This window comes from Callithrix jacchus, chromosome 10 (genome assembly GCF_049354715.1).
Source record: "Callithrix jacchus isolate 240 chromosome 10, calJac240_pri, whole genome shotgun sequence".
NCBI classification, from domain to species: domain Eukaryota; kingdom Metazoa; phylum Chordata; class Mammalia; order Primates; family Cebidae; genus Callithrix; species Callithrix jacchus.
Window position 1 is genome coordinate 78,524,465 of NC_133511.1, and position 20,003 is coordinate 78,544,467.

The following is a 20,003-nucleotide window of genomic DNA, read 5'->3' on the forward strand; positions in this document are numbered from 1 at the left end:
GGGACATTGGACTTTGATGTCCCTGAGTTCAAATCTGACTCTCAACAAATCCTATGAGATCTCCAGTAAGTGCCCTAAGCTTCTGAACATCAGTTCTTCATCTATAAAATGGGACAATAAGAGACTAAATGGAATTATGGAGTGGTTTTGAAGATTAGATTAAATGAGATAGAGAATAAACACTTAGCACAGATTCTTTTTTTTAACTGCATTTTAGGTTTTGGGGTACATGTGAAGAACATGCAAGATTGTTGCATAGGTACACACATGGCAGTGTGATTTGCTGCCTTCCTCCCCTTCACCTACATCTTGCATTTCTCCCCATGCTATCTGTCCCCAACTCCCCACCCCTGCTGTCCCTCCCCTATTTCCCCCTGACAGACTCCAGTGTGTGATGCAGACTCCAGTGTGTGATGCTCCCCTCCCTGTGTCCATGTGTTCTCATTGTTCAACACCCACCTATGAGTGAGAACATGCAGTGTTTAATTTTCTGTTCTTGTGTCAGTTTGCTGAGAATGATGGTTTCCAAGTTCATCCATGTCCCTACAAAGGACACGAACCCATCATTTTTGATGGCTTCTTAATATTCCATGGTGTATATGTCCCACATTTTCCCTGTCCAGTCTATCATTGATGGGCATTTGGGTTGGTTCCAGGTCTTTGCTATTGTAAACTGCACTTAGCACAGATTCTAAAATACATATGATGCTCAATAAATGTTAGCTACTGTTTGTTATGAAGGCTGAGTCTCTGAGCAGCCATTGAAGGGGAAGGAACTGTACGTGTGTGTGAGCATGCTAGTGTGTGGACAAGGAGATGGGGGCAGCTGAGTTAGAGTTCCAACTCTTGGACTCCATTTGCTATTCTCTTCTTTCTTCCCTACACCTATCTGGTGGTAGTGGGCATTTATATTTGTTCCTTTTCATTCCTTTCTAAATAGCTTAAAAATTTTGGGTTGGGAGTAGTGGGAAGGCAGGAAAGGGAAAGGAAGGAGAGTAGTAGCTGAAGAGCAAGAGGAGGACATAGAGATGAAGAAGATTAACTAGAGTTAAGGAACAGAGCCCCGGACGAGGTGACAGAGTTAGTCCTTGATAATTGCCTGTGTGTCAATGGGGAAACTGAATGCCTAAATGATACTTTTAAAGAACTAGAATTTCTGAGTATGGCTAATGTGGAACTAAATTCACTGGCCTGGCTTCCCAGCTTAAATAAATGTCAAAAATTGGAGCTTAGTGACAATATAATTTCTGGAGGCTTGGAAGTTCTCACAGAGAAATGTCCAAATCTTACATACCTCAATCTGAGTAGAAATATAATAAAAGATCTCAGTACAGTAGAAGTTCTACAAAAATCTTAAAAATTTGAAAAGTCTTGACCAGTTTAACTGTATATCACAAATCTGGAAGATTATAGAGAAAGCATTTTTGAACTGTTGCAGCAAATCTCATACTTAGATGGATTTGATCAGGAGGATGATGAAGCACCAGACTCTGAAGAGGAGGATGATGAGGATAGAGATGCAGACGATGAGTGGAAGAGGAAAATGAAACTGGTCCACTTGAAGGATATGAGGAAGAGGAGGAAGAAGACGAGGATGAGGATGAAGCTGAAGCAGGTTCAAAGTTGGGAGAGGAAGAAGTGGAAGTGGACCTCTCATACTTAGTGAAAGAAGAAATTCAGGATGAAGAAGATGATGATGACTATGTTGAAGAAGGGGAAGAAGAGGAAGAAGGTCTTCGAGGGGAGAAAAGGAAAGCAGATGTTGAAGATGATGAAGAGGAGGAGGATGACTAGATCATTCTAAGACCAGATCCTCTAATGTTTCTGGGTGTACAATACAGTGATCCCATCTTTGCTTCTGCATGTATGATAGCTACCCCTACAGAAGATAATGTGTAATTTTTATAGGAAATGTGTGGTTTGACTATTTTTGCCTGATTATGCCAAATAAGAACTAGTCTGTTAATGAACACATCGTATGTAGAGAAAAATTTTCATTAGGGAATTCCCTAGCAATTTATTTAGACTCAATTTTTTAAAATTCAAGCTTACTGTATTAGTTACTTTAAGCCCATAATTAAAACGTGATCACTTTACACAGGTGTAGTATTGTGCACTTTATTCCTTATTTATAAATGAACTAAAATTACAGTTTGCTATAAGATTAAATGACAATAGTCTCTTGAGTAGTAAGTTGGTTATTTTTTAGAGGTGATCCAGGTATCTTTAGTTTAAAGGCAGTTACCTTTTTTCTTTTTACTGACTGAGAGTGGTTGCTTTTTTTGTCACAAGGAACTTGGAAAGTAGAAGCAGAATAGTAAAGGTTCTATTCAGCATCATAGCTCACAGATTTTGTGGAGGGTCTATTTAGTAATATAGTTCATGGTTAGTGGTGACTGATAAGATTTTATTTCTGAAGGAAAAAATGCTTATACTAAGTCCAGAGACATGCAGGTGAGCCCTTTTGTCAGGCTGCAAATCATAACACATCAATGGTTATTTTATCTTGTTTTTAGGCGCGCATTCTTTTTCTTCTTAGCAATTCCTTTATGATCACCTTCCCTTCTTGTTTCACTCTCCTCCTACTCTCTCAGAAGAAAGTTGAGAAACTTGTGAATACTCAGGAAAACCTTTAGTCTTATACCTCAACTACCTTTCAGGCCTGTCTGGTTTTTAAATAAGTGAAGTCAAAGAAATTGAGTATTTTCCAACCTAAGAATATACTATCAGTACAGTTTTATATAGTAAGTTCTGTTTAACATAAATGTTCTTGGTTGACAGCATCTAAGATTATATGAGTAGGATGAAGAAAGAAAAGCAGGGGGTGCTTTTGGAAGCAGCATTAGTGTTTCTCAAAAGTCAGAACAATTAATTGCCTGTTGATAATAACACATTAAAGTCAAATTTTAACATTGGCCTCTCAAATGATTTGGATACCACTCTGCAAAGTATTTCTAATTTTTCTGAGTGGAATCTTTGATTCCTATAGTTTTAAAGCATTACCAGATATAATAATAGCATTTAATTGGAATAGACTAGGCAGTTGGAAAAATATTTGAAACTAAATCGATATTAAAATTAAGATTTGTTTTCAAGTGGATGCCAATTAAAATTAGAAAAATATTTCAGATAAATGAGTGTATGTTTCCTTACATGGCTACTAAATAAAATATAATGAGTAGATAAGTGTATCTCCCCTTTTGCTATGGAGGCTCCTTGTTCAAGGCAATGGCTTTTTAAAATCTTGGCTATCACACATGCACATGAATGTTCATTGCAGCACTGTTTACAATAGCAAAGACCTGGAACCAACCCAAATGCCCATCGATGATAGACTGGACTGGGAAAATGTGGCACATATACACCATGGAATATTATGCAGCAATCAAAAATGATGAGTTCGTGTCCTTTGTAGGGACATGGATGAATCTGGAGAACATCGTTCTCAGCAAACTGACACAAGAACAGAAAATGAAATACCGCATATTCTCACTCATAGGCAGGTGATGAACAATGAGGACACATGGACACAGGGAAGGGAGCACTACACACTGGGATCTATTGGGGGGAATAGGGGAGGGACAGCGGGGGGGGGTGCTGGGGAGGGATAGCATGGGGAGAAATGCCAAATGTGGGTGAAGGGGAGGAAGGCAGCAAAACACACTGCCACATGTGTACCTATGCAACTATCTTGCATGTTCTTCACATGTACCCCAAAACCTAAAATGCAATAAAAAATATAAAATAAAATAAAATAAAATCTTGGCTATCTAAACTTTTTCCCTTTGTTTTGAATAGTTTTTAAAAAGTTAGTGTCTGCAAATTAATTGAAGTTATGCTCCTATACTGGGACACATTTAAATACTGAGTATAGTTCTGCTGCCACTGCTTCTACAATGTAAAATGCATGACTGGGTGTTTTAAAGTAAAAATTACGATGTGACTTGTGGGGAAACTAAAAAAGTTGCACAACTGACTGAACTAAAACACTTGGGACAAGTTTAGCAAGGGGATTGGAATCTCCAAGAAACTAACATTTTCTTCTGATTTTAAAAATTGAAATGCCCTGCTCTAGTTCTTAATGATTCTCATTACATACTATGCTAGATTACAAAATACTTATTTTTAAAATGAAATCTATATTTTGACTTTCTTATCAATCATCTTACTGTGCAATCAGAATTACAGTACTTTGGTTTGAAAACAATACTTAGAGCCTCCAGATAACTTTTAAGACTTATTTAGGGACACTGTCCCAGCTGCCACCTAGACTCGGAGCTCCATCCAGCTCTCCAGCGAAGACATCCCAGCCATGGCCATGCAGAAAATCTTTGCTCGGGAAATCCTGGACTCCAGGGGCAACCCCACAGTGGAGGTGGACCTGCACACAGCCAAGGGCCGATTCCGAGCAGCTGTGCCCAGTGGGGCTTCCACGGGTATCTATGAAGCTCTGGAACTAAGAGATGGAGACAAAGCCCGCTATCTGGGGAAAGGAGTCCTGAAGGCTGTGGAACACATCAACAAGACTCTAGGCCCTGCTTTGCTGGAAAAGAAACTAAGTGTTGTGGATCAAGAAAAGTTGACAAATTTATGATTGAGCTGGATGGGACCGAGAATAAGTCCAAGTTTGGGGCCAATGCCATCCTGGGCGTGTCCTTGGCCGTGTGTAAGGCGGGAGCAGCTGAGAAGGGGGTCCCCCTTTACCGCCACATTGCAGATCTTGCTGGGAACCCTGACCTCATACTCCCAGTGCCAGCTTTCAACGTGATCAACGGGGGCTCCCATGCTGGAAACAAGCTGGCCATGCAGGAGTTCATGATTCTGCCTGTGGGAGCCAGCTCGTTCAAGGAAGCCATGCGCATTGGTGCTGAGGTCTACCACCACCTCAAGGGGGTCATCAAGGCCAAGTATGGGAAGGATGCCACCAATGTGGGTGATGAAAGTGGCTTCACACCCAACATCCTGGAGAACAATGAGGCCCTAGAGCTGCTGAAGACAGCCATCCAGGCAGCTGGTTATCCAGACAAGGTGGTGATCGGCATGGATATGGCAGCGTCTGAGTTCTATCGCAATGGGAAGTACGATCTTGACTTCAAGTCACCTGATGATCCCGCACGGCACATCACTGGGGAGAAGCTTGGAGAGCTGTATAAGAGCTTCATCAAGAACTACCCTGTGGTCTCCATCGAGGACCCCTTTGACCAGGATGACTGGGCCACTTGGACCTCGTTCCTCTCGGGAGTGAACATCCAGATTGTGGGGGATGACCTGACAGTCACCAACCCCAAGAGGATTGCCCAGGCCGTTGAGAAGAAGGCCTGCAACTGTCTGCTGCTGAAGGTCAACCAGATTGGCTCGGTGACGGAATCGATCCAGGCGTGCAAACTTGCTCAGTCTAACGGCTGGGGAGTGATGGTGAGCCACCGCTCTGGGGAGACTGAGGACACATTCATTGCTGACCTTGTGGTGGGACTCTGCACAGGACAGATCAAGACTGGCGCCCCCTGTCGCTCGGAGCGTCTGGCCAAATACAACCAACTCATGAGGATCGAGGAGGCTCTTGGGGACAAGGCTATATTTGCTGGACGAAAGTTCCGCAACCCGAAGGCCAAGTGAGAACCAGGACTCCACTGGACAGCCCCAGGTCTTCCAGACCTGCTTCCTGAAATAAACACTGGTGCCAACCAAAAAAAAAAAAAAACTTATTTAGCTTTGTGGGTAATATTTTCATGTAAACAAGTAAGGGTGAGTTTTATATTTTGTAGAAGTTTTCAGTCCTATTTTAAGGCTCTTTGTGTGGTAGTATGTATATAGTGTGTTAAGTTCCTCAAGAATCTTCTTAAAAACTTTGAAGGTTTTGAAGTTAATACTTTTGTGCAACTGTGTTTTGAATAAAGCCATGATAGTGTTTAAATAAATAAATAAATAATTAGCTAGTGTTAGTCTTATGAGAAACTAACCAATGGCTAAACTGAAATTAGAGGCTAGATCCATGGCCTACCAAAGCCTTCTCTTCCACTTCTCCATGTTGCCTCTTTCTTGTCTATACCTGTCTGAACTACTTACCCTATCAATTGAAATGTAAGTCAGCAAGGAGAGGGACTGAGGCAAATTATCAATAGACATAACTTTCCAGTTTTCCCAAACATGAATCCCAGCCTTTTCTTCATGGATACTACCCATGCTCACACACACACACATACACATGCATACACAGTGTTCTTGCCATTTCTGAGTAACTACTACTTGCTCATGGGAAAAACAGATGCAGCTGATCCAGAGTTTCACTGAAATATCCCCCCAATCTCACTTCATTGGCTTTTCACAAAAACTCCAAGACACATCCAAAAAGATTGCAAAAACCTCTTTATCCTCTCTGCGTCTTCTTGTAAACTATTTGGCTTTTGCCTTTCCCAGCTACATCTGGTCTCAATGGAATGTGCTTATCAGTCTTGGGAATGAGGCCAAACAACCTGGTACCGTGATGGCTAAGAAGGCTTGTACGAGTTTGTGACATGTCATCAGCAAGTGGGTTAACAAGATCTTTCAATTTATCTTCTGCTAACTTCGATCAGACTCCATAAGCATCCACCCTTCCAGACTGATTCTCCTCTGTTCTCCTCTCTCAATCCTGCTTTTTGACCTCTATTAATATGAATTCAGCATTAACTCTCAGCATGATCATTATGCACGTTTGATATAATATAGGGATTACTAATTCAGCTGGGCTCCCTGGTACATCTTTACAATAGGATTTCCCATTCTCTGGGGAGACATGATAGTAGTGATAGGCTTTGGTTTTGAACAGGCCTGGCTTTGGATCTAGCTTCATTCAGAAAGAGCTTAAATGAGGTCCTTCACATATCTGAACCTCTTTTCTCATTTGTAAAAGTATCTATTAAAATTCACTAACCAGGTTGTTAGTGGGAAATAAATGATATAATAGGCATCTTAGTAACTATTAGCATTGTGATCATCGTTGTTGCTCTTAGAATGCCATGAACAACCAGATAGGAACCCAGTTCAAATCATGTCCTCTTTGAAACTGTCACTTGATTGTTAAAAAATTAACTATGGGATGTATAAACTTCAAGAGTATACACATTCTTTAACCCAAACACTCAACTTCTAAGACTTGAGTAGAAAGAAGAAATAACCAAAGATGTAGGGCAAAGATTTAGCTGCAAGACTGATTATTACATTGTTTACAACACTGAAAAACTGGAAACAAACTAGACATGAAAAATGAGTTCTTATACAGAAGGTAGAACTCCCAATTCAGTGGATGACTTGCAGCCCTTTTAAATGTGGTAAACAAATGTTAATGTCATGGGAAGGTGTTTACAATGTGTATCGTTAAATATACAGTTAAAGTGTTAAAAGGTACTTAAAAAATGGCATCTAGAACCTGGTCCTGATTTTATTTAAAGGAGAGTGTTGCAGAGGGCAACATTTAGGTACATAGAGAAAAAAACCAAAGGATGATCATTAAAATATTAAAAGGTTAGCCTTGTTGCAATTTTTCTGTTCTGTATTTTCTAAATTTTTGGTAATGAAAATTACTGAGCAAAAAATAAACTTTTGGGTAAATTTTATTAATGAAAAACATACATACAGAAAAGTCAAGAATTCTAGAACAGCTTCATGGATTGTGATAAAGTGAACACACGTGAGTGATCAGTAGCATTTCCATCACACCCAGATGATGAAACGGAACACTTACCAGCACTCCACGAGCCACACTTTTGCCCAGTTTCAGTCACTACTCACAGCCAAAAGATAACCACCATCCTGGTTTCTAACAGCCTGGATGAGTTTTGTGTATTTTTACGCATTTCACAAATGAATCACCCCATATGCTCTGTGCCTATCTTTCTTCATTCATCACTGTCTGTGAGAGTCACTGATGGCATCTCATATAATCGTAGTTAATTCACCGCACTGCTATGTTCTAGTGCATGAACAGTTATCTACCCCTTCTCCTATAAATGTACATTTGTGTTGACATGAATAGTACTGCCAGCTATATTCTTGTCCTTTTTGTTGAACATATGTACATGTGGAATTGCTGACTACAGGAAATATATACGTACAGGTTAGTAGATACCATCAGACAGTTTTCCAAAATGGTTATTCCCATACACACTTTCAGTGTCAGTGTGGGAATTCTGGTTGCTCGATTCCAATTACTTGTCAACATTTGATATTGTCTTGTGTTTTCACTTTAGCCATTTCTAGTGGCATTACATTGAGGTCTAAATTTACATTTCCCAAGTAACTAGCAGAATTTAACACTTTTAACAATGTTTATTGGCCATGTGGATATTTTTGAAGTTCCCATTCAAGTCCTTTGCCCATTTTTCTATTAGGTTATCTGCCTTGGAATAATTCCTCTATTCTATATACAAGTTATATTAGATGTGTGAATCGCAAATGTTTTTCCCATTGCATAAATTAAGAGATTTTTCAATCTCTTAATGGTATCTATTGATGAAGAGAGTCTTAATGATAATGCCCTGTAGTTCAATAGGACTCTGGCTGTGTCCCCTGGCAAGAGTGAACCCCTGATGATATCCCATACCACACCATCTAGACACAGGAAAGGCAAATTTATGCTCAGAAGAGGTCTCTATTCTAGTGAGGACAAACTGCTGGTCCTTTCGAGATGAAATAGGACCATCAGCACTACTATCCCATTTGCAATGCTACTTTTGTTAGTCTGGGTCCTTGAGAAAGATGCCAAGATGGGACTAAATGTGCAAAGATTTTAAGAAAATGAGGAAAGAGTTGCAAAAATCTGGGAGAGGCATCAGACCACAAGTCTAGGAGATCCCAGGTACTGGAGTGAGAGAAGAAAGGTTGAATAAAAACGTCCTAACTGCCATACGGTCTGGAAGATTCTGCAAGGCCATCAGGAAGTCCTTGAGCCAGTCAGTTATCAGAGTTGTCCCATGTCTCTCAGCAACAGATCTGCCTTGGTATCTTTGCTAGGCTCCATCATTGCTGGGAGCAGCCTGTGGAAAGCATGGTCCCAGGGAAAACACAGTGATAGATTTTGTAGCACAGAAGATGAGTCCTTGGTTAATGACACTCCCTGTGGTTAGAGTTCTGCTAGGCACACTCTCAGAGGCAACACACCAAGATAGGGAATATGGGAGGAGGAAACAGTAGCAGGGAAGGTGATTGATGAGTTGACTTTGGGTACTTGTTGAGTTTGACCCATCTTTTCCTCCTAGATATTCCATGTCCAGCCAAATGTACAGGTCTAGAATCCAGCAAGGGGATTTGCCTTGCTCAGGTAGGACATTAGGAGTGACTTCTAGAAGGGCCTTATGAGAAAAGGGAGTCTCAGGTACCTCCATAAAGGAACATTCTGGGGCTCCAGGCATTTCAGTGATTCCCTGCTCTTTCTGCCCAAATAGCTTAGTTGAGGAGGTAAAGAGCAAAGAGGGAACAAAGAAAGAAAGAGGCCCTTTATGGTAGACCTTGGGGCCATTCTCAGACTTGAGGAATCCAGTTACTAAAACACTTCCCTAAACATGGCAGCCTAAGGCTGCCGACACATTTCAACTCTATTTGTCTCTTGGATTTTCCCACCTTGAACCTGAACATAGCCAAAAGTAATTTGTAACAGCAAGAATTTTGGAGGGAAGCCAATGTGTATTTATTATACATGAGTGAGTTTGCATGAACACTTATACATATATACACACATACACACGCAGTGAAAAGGATGTGAGCAGTCAGATGTGAGGAATCACAGAATCCACGCTCCACAACCTGAGAAGGATCGTGTGGACGCATGAGTCAGAATTAAACACCATTGCAACAGTCACTGAAGCCTGCCTAGTCCGGCAGCAATTTCTACCCTTCATAGAGCCCTTAGGTCTTAATAATTGCTCCAAAATCCACACACAGCAGCACACAGTTTTTCATAACTGAAGAAGCCAAAAATTCAAGTGTGAGGTTAGAACTGACAGCATCTCTTATGCACATCTGAGATGCAAGGCAGGTCTATGGTTCTGCCTGCTTTCCAGCATCTGCCTGTTTTCCAGCATCCAGAACACTGTTTCCCAAATGCCTGCAGCCTGGAACCTGCTCTATGCTTCAGTTTCCCCCTTGGCCTTCACCTTCCTGGCTGCTCCCAACTTCCCACTCTCCTTTTCATCCTTATATGAAACTGCCTTTTCAGTACTGTCCAGTGTCTCTGTCCACCGCCAAGAGTTCATGGCAGACTAGGCTAGATTTGCAGACAAGAGCAAGGTATTAAAATTAAATCTGAATTAAGATTAAAATTCAGTACTAAATTAAGTACTGAATTAAAAGTCATAGATGCAACTGACCCATGCTAGAAAAAGATGTCCCTTCTCAAAACCCTTTTCTTCTGTATGTCTGAAAATCATCCTAATATACTAATTTTGTCAAAACAATCATTATCCAGAGATGTTATAATAAATATGCAGATTAATGTCTACTTCATGAATGATGCATCGCTAGATATGGCAGTGTACAACCTAGGCAACAGTCCATGGTAGCTGTCTCAGCAGTATATGGCAGCCATCTCAGCTCAGTGACAAAGAATTGTCTTTCCTTTGCCCTTTGTTTTTACACTATTGAATTTAACAGACTACATTTATATGAGTGTTTTTTGTGTGTGTGTGGAACCAAGGGGCCAGGGTCCTCTGGCAGGAATTTCACAGACGTGGAATCACAGTCTAGTGAAGTCCTGGGGAGAATGAAGAAGCACAGACTTTCTGCATGGGAGATAGTCATGTGGTGGCCTTGGAGAGTAAAAGAGCTCAGAGTCAGGAATTGTTCCATGCAATCTAGAACACTGTTTCCCAAATGCTTGCAGCCTGAACCCGCTCTGTGCTTGGATTTCTCCCTTGGCCTCTGTCTTTTTTGGCTGTTCCTAACTTCCCACTCTACTTTTTTTTTTTTTTTTTTTTTAGACGGAGTTTCGCTCTTGTTACCCAGGCTGGAGTGCAATGGCGCGATCTCGGCTCACCGCCACCTCCGCCTCCTGGATTCAGGCAATTTTCCTGCCTCAGCCTCCTGAGTACCTGGGATTACAGGCACGCGCCACTATGCCCAGCTAATTTTTTGTATTTTTAGTAGAGACGGGGTTTCACCAAGTTGACCAGGATGGTCTCAATCTCTTGACCTCGTGATCCACCCTCCTCGGCCTCCCCACTCTACTTCTTTTCCATTCTAGGTGCATCAGCAGCAGGAAATGTGGCTGCTTCAACAAACTGATGTCTTTGGATGTGAACTGTGCTAACCAGTCCTGGGAAAGAAAAGCAGCTCTCTCCCCTGCTCTCCAAGGCCAACAGTTGGGTACCACGGGATCGAGCCCTCCCTGACCAGAGGGAATCCAGGGATGGGTGCTTCTAACCCTTCAGGGTACTGCTCAGATCCCCAAGCACAATTTTGGAAACTCTGATCCACAACCCCAGATTGCAGGGTTTATATCTTTTTCTTTTGTATTTATAAGTAATCCAAAATCATTATGGAAAAATACTAAAAAGAACAAATAAATTAAGTTTCCCTTCATATCATTAACCAGGACTAGGTTGTCTGCTTTTTGTTCCGATTACAGAAATAAGATAGTCATTGTAGAAAATCCAGAAGATAAAATTCAAGAAAACACTTTATCATTCATTGTCAGCTTTGGTGTGGTCTTTTCAGTCTTTTCCTAAGTCCCCTTTTGTTTTGTTTTGAGATAGGGTTTGGCTCTATTGCCCAGGTTGGAGTGCAGTGGTGTGATCTTGGCTGACTGCAACCTCCACCTCTGGAGCTCAAGCAATCCTCCTATATCAGTCTTCCAAGTAGCTGTGACTATAGGCATGAGCCACCGTGCCACGCTAATTTTTGTATTTTTTGGTGCAGATGGGGTTTGCCACATTGTCCAGGTTGGTCTCACTCTCCTGAGCTCAAGCAATCCTCCCACCTCGACCTCCCAAAGTGTTAGGATTACAAATGTGAGCCACCATGCCTGGCCTATGTGCAATATTTTTTAAAACAAATTAAATTGTATCACAAATACGGTTTGCATGGTATTTTAAAATTATTTTTATAATATGTGAATTTCCAATTATTTTAAAATGTATTTCCATTTTTACTTTTAAAATCATTTTGTTTTTTATTAATTTATACATAGATTATATGTCCACATGGTACAAAAGTTGAAAAATATGAAAGAACATAAAGTGCATAATTTTTCCCTTCATTCCTGCTCCTCTAATGGGCCATCAGTATTAAGAGCATTTTACATGTCCTTCCTAAGATAACTTATTAATTTATACACACATACCCACAGTCCATTTAATATATTTAGGATATAGTTCCACAGAAGTACATGAGTGGAATGAACAATCTCATTGTTTTTAACAGCTATATATTATGTTACATTTAAGAGCTGTCCCATACGATTTACCCAATGCCCTATTGGTAGATATTTAGGGCAGTTCCAGCTTTTGCATTAAAGCAATATATACTAACACACTCACTCACTCTCTCTCCCTCTCTCTCTGTCTGTGTGTGTGTGCGTGTGTTGTTAGACACAAATGCAAATCCTGCAGTATAAATTCCTGAAAGTTGAATTCCTGGGTCAAAGAGTTCACATGTTTTAAATTTCAGTAGATATTGCCAACTATCTTCCCACTTCCAGAGTATGTGGGACTCCAAGATGGCCAGGATAATCTTCACCTGGTTCGTGTCCCCAGGTGCTCTCCTCACACATTGAATCAGAGCTTGTCTATGTGACACATAGAGATAACAATGTGTGTCTTCTGGGCTATATCATAAAAGATCTTTCAGCTACAATCTGTTCCCTTACATTGCTCAGGAGAAAGCCACCATGTCATGACAATACATGTCATGAGAAAACTCTGAGACGGGGTCCCTACGGGGAGAAACTGAGACCTCCCACCAACAACTAGAATCGACTTGCCAGTCATGTGAGTTATTTTAGAAAGGAACTGTGCACATCCAGTTAAGCTTTCAGCTGAGGGCAATCTCACAAAATACCCCAGGCCAGAAAGACCTCACTGAGATGCTCCAAAATAACTTCCACATAACAAATGTTTGTTGTTGTTGTAAGCCACTAAGTTTGAGACTTTGTTATTCTGCATTAGGTAACTAATACAGTGTGAGAGTTCCCGTTCTCTCTCTGCCTCAATAACACAAGTTGTCAACCATTTTAGCCTTTCACTAGTGATAATGGCATCTCACGTTGCTTTAATTTGCATCGCTCCTGTTTTGAGTAGGGTTGAGCACCTTTTCATATGTTTAAGAAAATTAGTATATTCTGTGAACTGTGTAGGTGGTTTTTGTGTCATTTTTTTCAGAGGCATAATATTTCACCAAATAAGTTTAATGTGACTAATTGAACGATTCTATTATTAGACACTGAAGTAAACTTCCACATTTTGATATGAGCAAGACTGGGATAAACATCACAATTCTCTCTCCATATATAGGATCATTTCCCAAAAGGGGATGGCTATAAAGAGAAAAAGTGCATTATAGAACAGAATATGTGTAATCAAAGCTGTCTTGAAATCTGTCTAATTTCTTTTTTTTTGAGACGGAGTCTCACCCTGTGGCCCAGGCTGGAGTGCAGTGGCACCATCTCGGCTCACTGCAACCTCTGCCTCCTGGGTGCAAGCGATTCTCCTGCCTTCAAGCAGCTGGGATTACAGGCACCCACCACCATGCCTGGCTAATTTTTTTATTTTTAGTAGAGATGGGGTTTCATCATATTGGCCAAGCTGGTCTCAAACTCCTGACTTCAGGTGATCTGCCCATCTTGGCCTCCTAAAATACTGGGATTACAGGTGTGAGCCACTGCGCCTGGCCACAAATGTCTTTTATAAAAAACTTTCATTAATATATATTCTTGCTTGCAGTGGTTCATCTCACTCTCATCCTTCACCGAAGTGAATATTATCATTAAAAAAAAAAAAAAAAGTTGTGCTCAGTGCGGTGGATACCTGTAATCCCAGCACTTTGGGAGGCCAAGGTAGGAGGAATGCTTGAGGCCAGGAATTCAAGACCAGACTAAAAAAAATTAGCTAGTCATGGTGGTGTGTACTGGTAGTCCCAGCTACTAGGGAGGCTGAGGAGGGAGCATCACTTGAGCCCAGGAGACTGATGGTTGAGTGAGCCATGATAGTGCCACTGTATTCCAGCCTGGCCAACAGAGCAAGATCCTGTTGCAAAAAAAAAAAAAAAGTTGCTGAAAAACAAAAACGGCCTTATACTAGCAACATTGCTTTGGAGGAGCATTCTCATCAAAAACCCTACCTGAAGCTGGGATTGCACCAAGACACGACTATTCAGTAGAGACTCCTTAGGGCCTCCAGCATCATCACAGATTCCCACTGACACCTGCCTGTCACCTGAAATAAACCTAGCTTGGACAATAACTTAAGGCAGTTGTTAAGCTTGTGAGAACCACAGAAGCTGGGATCCAATGCTCAAAGCTCTGGCCACATGGATGCCAAATTTCTGGGACATCTCTGATTACACATGTTCTGGTCATAATACCGAAAGCACACGCATGCATGTCAGATCTGGTGTCCCCAGACCGGATGTGGAGAATGTGGGTGCAAATCTCATTATACATGTGTTTCCTTGGCTCACATTCGCCAGGCAGACTGTGGGGTACAGTCAGGATGGGCCTATGAATGGAAGAGTGGCAAGAGCCCAGAGCCTTGACTGGGAGGGGTAAAAGACTCGTGAAGCAAGATCCCAGGACCCCAGGGCTGTGAACTTCCCCTTCCAGAAGGTTTGGAATTCTCCAGGCCTCAAAAGCCTCTCTGATAAAACCTCAAACCAAGAGAGTTCATGTGATATTATTTAAGCTTCAGGCCTCCTTCCTGCCCAGTCCCAGTCTCGTGCTGCTGAGCAGTCAGGATCCTGCCCTCTTTACTGACATTTCCTCCCAGACCCACCCTGGACATTCTCACAGGCTCCCTGCAACCCTGGTCTTGCCCGCCCTGCTTCCAGCCCCGTGACAGCCTCCAATCTCCCTACCTGCCTTTCCTACTCACAGGCCTTCCCTAGAACCTTGGGAAATTAACAGAAGAAGGAAAAGAGCCTGCTTCCTACACCTCTACTTAATTCCAACACTTGGGGCCAAGGCACACCAAAGCCCCTTAGCAAAGGCTTTTTCTCAAGATAGTGGCTGTGATGCAGGCCCCTCCAAATCCACACACAAAGTGACCACATTGTCCAAACCAACCCAATCAAAATGTCTAACAAAATAGGGCTATCTCTGTACTGTTTTAGAAAATTCTTGAAAAGGTAAGGAATTATTTAACAGACTGCTTTTATGTCAGGAAGATCACTTACAAATAACATATAAGGAAAATACCCCAAAATATTAATCTTTGTCTTTCTTTCCTGAAACTTCCTGACTTTCACCTAATAAGCAAAGTCATCATATTGCCTTAAGAAGTAAAAGCTTTAAGGGGATGAGTTCACAGATCATTAGATATTAACCCACACAAGTGATGATGCCAAGAGGTGGTTCCGCTGAAACTCTTCCCCTTACACCCCCATTAGACACCATTAGTTACCCCCTGCAGTCTCTCCACATAAATATACAACTTAAGTTACAATTAAACTAATTTCCAAATTCCCAGCCCTGATTTCCAGTAATATTGTCCCCTCTATAAATCCATTCCTACCACAGGCCCCCATCCACCCCAAAGCTGCAGAGCAGGATTGTACTGTTTAACGATTCCACATCCCACAGGGCAAACAGGGCACACAGCCGGCATGCTGTATCCACTGGACTGAACGAACGTTTGTGCAATGGTCTTGCTTCTGCCTAGTCCTGCTTCATGAACCTTTTGAATCGTTCAAAAAACTGTCTTTCAAATATTTGAAGAAACCATCAAGTTTTACCTGAATATCCTTCGGTGTAAAATTTCCAACCCCTTCAACTGTACTTTGTGTGGCATTCATTTATTCATTCATTTAGTAATTGCATGCTCTGAACTAATCACTGTGACAATGTGATTCAAACAACTGAGGTTCGGTGTGAACCATGGTGACAGAAAAAAAGATTCACAATAGTGGAGTTGGTTTTTACATTTCATTAAATGGATAATTTAAAATGGAAATAGAACAGAAAGGTCAAGTAACCAAAACTCAGAAAGCCCCCCAGAATTACTCCTCCTTGATGCCTGAGTGTTATGTGGCTTTGAAACTCAGAGCAAGTTGCATCCCACTTTATATGATCCAACCTGCTTGGAACGCAGATCTTGTTTCCCATAGGCAGAAACAACGGTACACATAGAGGTGACTCCTCCCTACACCCTGAAAATCCAGCAGAGAGAGAAATGCATACTGAATCTGGCATGCTGTACCTTTGCCACTGAACATTATTATGAGGCATTCTGTGGCCACAGTTGCCGTGATTAAACAAAACAGGAAAGCAACACAATTTAATAGGGAAATGTTTACTTATTTTGCTAATCCTTAAGGATAAGCAGATAGTGTTCATTTATTCATTCATTCGAAAACCACATATTGGATTTATTTAGAAAATAAGGAAAAACTAGTTGGCAATATCTGCAGGGATTCTAAAAGGGACTCTGGACATCTCAAAGTACTCAGAGAGTAATGCAACTAAATTACATGTGATTTCCCTAAATGCACCGTTCTCTTTTCCTTTATACAGATCTAATACCAACAATATTTACACACGAAAAGAATGAGTATGGCCATTGGCGGGGCTGTGATATTGTTATTGAGAGTTTTCCAGAGATAACTAGGCAAGAGCTAGAAAACAGTGAAAGGAACTTTAGAAGCTGACAGGTATATACCTGAACTAAAAAAAATAACTGTGTACTGGAAAAGAAAAGAGAAATTTATTAGGTGTCTACTTTTGCCCATAAACAAGACAGATACTATTTTCATAATTCTACACGAGACAAAAGAAAGGAGGTGATAGGGAGGAAATCTGAGTCAACATATTCTTTGTTGGCCTCCACAAGTTCCTGTCATCTAGGATGTCTCATTTGATTTCAGAGAGAGATCTCAGCAAGGAAGGGAAGAGTGACTTTCCCTATTGGCATCAGAGGTACCAGAAGCAACACCTACCACTGCCTCTGTGAGTTAAGGATGCCTGACCTGGGCAGCCAAACTATATCTACCTCCAAATATAGGTCCAAAAGAATCTATCCACATTGACCAAAACATAATTGTTTTAGAATAATTGCATAAATTATCAAGGGAAGAAAAATAAAAAATAACTATTAGCAGCCATCGTGTTCTTCCCCTCACTTATACTGCAGGATAATCCAGCTTTGTTCACCCTATGTAAAGTCTCTACGGTGGATCCATCAGGCTGTCAGTCAAGTCTTTGTTGAGCTCCTTGGGAATGCACAATAGAAAACTATCCCTCAGGGAGCTTACAATCCAATAGAGAAGTACAGGGTACTAAATAAGAAAAAAGACAGGGCACAGTGGTTCACACCTGTAATCCCAACACTTTGAGAGGCCGAGGCAGAAGGATCACTTGAGCCCAGGAATTCAACACCAGCCTAAGCGACATAGGGAGACCGCATACAAATGATTTAAAAATGTGTCGGGCAGCATGGTGTGCACCTGCAGTTTCAGCTACTAGGGAGACTGAGGTAGAAGGATCGCTTGAGCTTGAGAGGTAAAGCCTGCAGTGAGCTGTGATTTTGCTCACTCTCTTGACAAGCCTGGGCAACAGAGCAAGACCCTGTCTCCAAAATAATAACAACTGAAGATAATTGAATTATTACAGGTGTAGAAAGGGAAGATCTCGGTTTCAATGGATCATTGGATTTACTCAAGTCAAGAGGCAGAGTGAGCTTTGCTGAAGACGGATGCTAAAGCTGAGGTCTGGACCATAAGTTTCAGCAATCAGTCATGTAAAGAAAAGAGGAAACAGCCTTTCAAACACACAAAAAGGAAGTGAGTAGGTCCTGAGGCAAACAGAGCTTGCCAGGTTTGAGGAACCGTGAGAGAACTTTTGTGCCCAGTGGGAGAAGCTTAAGAATGAAATTGGCTCAAAATGAGGCTGGAGATGTAGGCTTAGATTATATAGGTTGGCCAGAGTAGAAATTTTAGATTTCATTCTAAAAAGCAATGGGGAATCATTAAATTGCTTTAACTTAGAAAGGAGAAATATCTTCAGAGCAAAAAAGGGTTCCATTTTTAAAAGATTATTTTAGGGGTAAGACTTCCAGAACAGCCACCACCATCCCCCGATCACCACATATTCCCACCGCCGCTGCCATCTCCCTTGCCCCGCCGCCGTCATCCACCCACCACCGCCGCCATCTTCCCCACATCATCACCACCACATCCCCCCTACCACCACCATGTCTGGATTGTGGAAGGTGTATTCCAGGCAAGCGCATTCAAGATGAGCAGGGTACTCTTTCTTCACCCAGCCCTCAATCATAGGATAGAAACCACCTCAGGAATGGCAAGCTACAAACACTGGCAGTCCAACAGTCCTCTACCCTCATTCCATGTGCTCTTAGAAGAGTTTCCATGCCAGGAAGGTCAAGCCAAGTAGACAAGGGATTGCCATCCACCCACCCAACCCTATTCATAGAGCAAGGGTGTCACATTGAGAAGTGGTCTCCACCCCCAACTCTGATGCAGTAGCACGGGGGCTCTGCCCAGGGGAGAGGCAGGCCATGCTATGAAGAGCTCTGCGGCTCTGCCTGAAGGATCAGTTATTGGGAACACAGAGTGGAGAACTCCATGCCTAAGAATGCTGTGGATATTGGACAACATGGTAAAATCTCATCTCTACAAAACAAATACAAAAATTAGCCTTTTTGGTGGTGCACACCTGTGGTCCCACTACTCAGGAGGCTGAGGTGAGAGGACTGCCTGAGTCTAGGAAGGTCAAGGCTGCAGTGAGCAGTGATCGTGCCACTGCACACTGCACTCCAGCCAGGGCAACAGAGCAAACCCCTGTGTCAAAAAACCACAAAACAAAACACTGCTGTGGAAAACCATAAAGATCAGGTGGAGAATAATTATAAGGAGGCTGGTAACTCCATTATACAAGCAAACTAGCAGAACAGAAGTTTAGTAGAACCAGGAAAAGAGACAGCCAAAAAGAGGCCTCACAGGATCACAGTCAACTCTAGGAGTCAAAAGGGTTGTGTGCATGTGCAAAGCTGCCCCCACACAGGAGCAATTGGAGCAGACTTGGGGGCGGACTTGAAAGCATTCCCCAAGCCTCACATAGACTCATCAACACAAGGTGAAGCTTTACCGGAAAAAGGAGCTTAAAGAGAACATCTGACAAAACACTAAGTGAACAATAAGCTACCCTACCCCAAGAGGCAACTCCTAAGAAGCCAGGCTTCAAAATGAAGTCACACTCAGCCCTGGCAGCCTAGAAGACTGTGCATACACAGGCTGCTCCTCTCAGGAGCAATCAGAGAGGAAACTTCCAAGTCACTAGTCCCCGGCCGAATCTGGGACAAAAATGTACGCTTCCTGCACTGTGATAGCTGATGGCACACCACACATACATCCAACAGTAAAAGATAAAAATTTAACTGGCGACTTCTGCTTTCCAGTCTGGTATGTAAGAAGCTTGGAAGTCACCCCTTCATTATAACAATTAAAAAGCGAAGCACACTGAAAAACCAACTCTTCTTAGTTCTATGAGAGAAATGAAGTTAAGGTGCAAAGATCTGCCCCCAAAATGGAAAAGACTGACTGGTGAGTACATAGAATCACAACTTACCACAGTAGAAACCACATGCGGAAACTTCCTTGAAACCCACACCAGGATACAGAAATCTGAACTGTAACTGATACATTGCTGGAGATTAATGAGTTTTGTGAGTTTTATCAGCTGGAATTCACAGGGTCTCACGGTGAATTTGGTGAAAAACTTTTGTGAGTTTTACCTGCTGGAATTCACAGGGTCTCACGGTGAATTTGGAGAAAACCTTCCTTGTGCTTCCAGTAGAAGAGAGGAGAAA

General features: G+C 41.9%; 2 pseudogenes across 1 annotated transcript; both read left to right on the top strand.

The window, feature by feature from the left end:
* The first annotated feature begins 970 nt into the window (after positions 1 to 970).
* Positions 971 to 1,871, top strand: LOC100410731 (acidic leucine-rich nuclear phosphoprotein 32 family member E pseudogene; annotated as a pseudogene).
* A 2,374-nt stretch (positions 1,872 to 4,245) lies between these two features.
* On the top strand, positions 4,246 to 5,701 carry LOC100395613 (beta-enolase pseudogene; annotated as a pseudogene). The gene has a single exon (XR_004731312.3). The product of XR_004731312.3 is annotated as a beta-enolase pseudogene (transcript).
* Positions 5,702 to 20,003: the final 14,302 nt, after the last annotated feature.